This window comes from Rhagoletis pomonella, unplaced genomic scaffold, assembly GCF_013731165.1.
Source record: "Rhagoletis pomonella isolate Grant_MI unplaced genomic scaffold, Rhpom_1.0 Rhpom_scaffold_00015, whole genome shotgun sequence".
NCBI lineage: Eukaryota > Metazoa > Arthropoda > Insecta > Diptera > Tephritidae > Rhagoletis > Rhagoletis pomonella.
The window spans coordinates 790,877-794,244 of NW_023458569.1; the positions used below are offsets into that span (position 1 = coordinate 790,877).

At 32.0% G+C, this 3,368-nt stretch overlaps 1 protein-coding gene across 2 annotated transcripts in view; it reads left to right on the plus strand.

Moving 5' to 3' along the window:
* The window catches only part of LOC118749364, a 910,564-nt gene that overhangs the window by 372,013 nt on the left and 535,183 nt on the right, over window positions 1-3,368 (plus strand). The window lies entirely within an intron of this gene.

Below are 3,368 nucleotides of genomic sequence, written 5' to 3' on the forward strand. Positions count from 1 at the left end.
AAATTTTTTTTTGTACGACGCTTATATCACGGCCGGAAACGCGATAAAAATTGTGATGTACGGGATGCGCCGTAAAACTCAGAATGAAAATTTATCTAATTTATCTGGGTTAATTATTTTTAAATCTCAGTAGGCTGTTTTTGATTATTGAAAATATTTAGCGAATTCGAATATTTGAAATAGCATTGATACTAAAATATACGTTCATATTTGCGGAAGTATGTATGTGTTAATAACGTTTACGTTAATATTTTCAAATCTCAGTAGGCTGCTTTGGAATATTCAAATTATTTACCGAATTTGAATTTTTAAAATAACGTCGATGCTAAGATTTAAATTCTTATTTACGAATGTATGTATGTATGTATTGATTAATAACGTTTACGTTAATATTTTCAAATTGCAGTAGGCTTTGTTTCGCCAAAATTTTGTCCAGGCATTTAGGTATTGAAAATATTAAAGGAATTGATTTAATAAAAGCCGAAGTGATGCAAAGACTGCCAGTCATATTTTGAATTGCGTTAAGCAACTTTGACACGAAAGTGTTGTGTGTTCATTTGTGCATTTAAAAAAGGAACCAACTAGCCGGTAAAAGATTTTATAAACGCTGTTTAAAAAAAAAAGTAAAGCAAAGCAGAAGTTGATGTAAAGACCGCCAGTCATATTTTGCCAAGAAAGTGTTGTGTGTTCATCTGTGTATTTAAAAAGTAATCAGCTGATTTCTTTGAAAGAGTTCTATAAAAGATTTTATAAATAGTAAAAGAACTTCAGTGCATAAGACAATAAAGTGAAGAAGAGTTAGCGTGCAATATTTTTAGAGTTTGTTAGACTAACTCTCTGCAAAAGTGCATTTGGGCGTTTGAAGCGGCAAAAAACTTAAATATAGTCATATTGGAAATCTTAGTTTCACGACGTTTTGACCAGTTTTGACTATTTTTCTTTTATTAGTTTAAAAAGGTTTTCCTTAAAAATGCAGCTCATTCATTTTCTATCAAAAATCATATAATTCTAAATTTCAAACTTTGTAGACAAATTTTAAGCTCAATAAAGTCTAGCTTAATAAAGTGCAAGTTTTAAATGGCGTTATATTTTGATATTTTTTTATGCTGACGGTGACACGGATTTTTTTCCATACAAAGTATGTATGTAAAATTAACAAAAATTAATGCGAATTCATTGCCGCTTGAAATTTGTATTTTGTTGAGATACAATTTAATGGGCTATAAAACTGTATACTTGGAATTTTTCTAAAAAGTCTTTAGAAAAAGTTTGTTGAGTTTTTCTAATTTTTCTAAAAAGTTTAAGATTTAGACTCATGTAGTTTTTGTTAGGTAATGAGCTGCATTTTTATAAAATAGAATAATAAACGCTTAACAGACAAAAGAAATATATCTATAACTGGTCAAAATATTGTATATCTACCTATTATTTTTCACATGACTTTAGATACTCAAAAGTGATATAAATATTGCCGTTCATATTTTGACTGTCTATCTATTAGACGACTTCGCCAAAAAATTATGTGTATACATTTGTGAATTTTAAAAGTACATAGATAACTTTAACTTTAAAATAATTCAGTAAACAAATTTGTTAACAATGCTTAAAACAGTAAATTTAAAAAAGTTATACTTCAAAATATTTGGGTTTATTGACCTAATTTGCTCCAAAAGAGTTTAATGTGCCTTTGAAAATCAATGAAAATTAAATACTCAACATTTTTATAAACTGTTGGGTAAATATGCCTCCGAGGTAGGAAAGAAATATATGTGCACATTCAAAGCAGATGTTGATGTAAAGACTGCCAGCCTAATTTTGCCAAGAAAGTGTTGTGTGTTCATCTGTGTAGTTAAAAAGGAATCAGCTGATTTCTTTCAAATAGTTCTATAAAAGATTTTTTAAATAGTAAAAGAACTTCAGTACATAAGACAATAAAGTGAAGAAGAATGAGAGCGCAATATTTTTAGAATTCGTTACAGCAAAAAACTTAAATATAGTCATGTGTGAAATAGTAGTTTCACGAAGTTTTCGCCAGTTTTGACTATTTTTTCTTTTGTTTGTAATTTTATTTTTCATAAAATTGCATGTCATTTATTATCCATCAAAAATCATATAATTCGAAATTTCAAACTTTGTAGAAAAATTTGAAGCCCATTAAATTCTAGCTTAATAAAATGCAAGTTTGAAATCTTTTTTGCTGACGGTGTCACCCACTTCCATACAAAGTATGTATGTTTGAGAATTTTTTTTTTGTATGGTAGAAAATAACACCACCGGCAAAGAAAATTATCAAAAATAAATGCGAATTCATTGCCACTTGAAATTTGTATTTTGTTAAGATAGAATTTAATGGGCTATAAAACTGCATACTTTGAATTTTTTTAAAAAGTCTGAATAAAAAGTTTGTTGTGTAAATTTTTCTACAAAGTTTAAAATTTAGATTCATGTAGTTTTCGTTAGGTAATGAGCTGCATTTTTATAAAATAATTAAAAACGTTAAACAGACAAAAGATATATCTATAACTGGTCAAAAAATCGTGTACCTATTATTTTTCGCATGACCTTAGATACTGAAAACAGTGATATAAAGATTTCCGTATATATTTTGACTTAAATACTCAAACATTTTCACAAACGATTGCTTGAATATGCCTCCGAGGAAGCGAAGAAATATATTGGCACATTCATTAAAAGCACGCAGGCAAAAGCGTCAAAGAGCTGAAGAGACTGGGGAAGAACGCCGAGCCCGCTTGCAGTCTAATGCAGCAAGAAACTCTGCGCGAAGACGAAGAGGAGCGACATGCCCGCTTGCAGTCCAATGCAGCAAGAAACTCTACCCGAAGACAGCAGGAAGACGAAGGGAAGCGACAGACCTGCTTGCAGTCTAATGCAACAAGAAGCTCTGCGCGAAGACAGCAGGAAGACGAAGAGGAGCGACATGCCCGCTTGCAGTCCAATGCAGCAAGAAGCTCTGCACGCAGGGAGCGCACGTTTAATTTAAATGACTTGAAGTACGGTGCATATAATTATTCAGCGGGCATCAGTTACTCTTCATTAGATGTTACTAATATTGGCCCAATGTCGGATGAGTGCCAGCACTGTAAAGCGAAGAAGTGGAACGGTGAAACCCCTAGCATGTGTTGCTCAAATGGAGAGGTATCCCTACCTCTTCTAGCTGAGCCACCGAACCCATCAAACACGTTACTGCTAGGGACCACTTCCGAATCAAAAGCGTTTCTAAAATGTATTCGAAACTATAACTCGGCATTTCAAATGACGTCATTTGGGGCAAATATTGTTTACGAAGGTGGTTTTATGCCGACATTTAAAGTACAAGGTCAAGTTTACCACAGCATTGGATCGCTTCA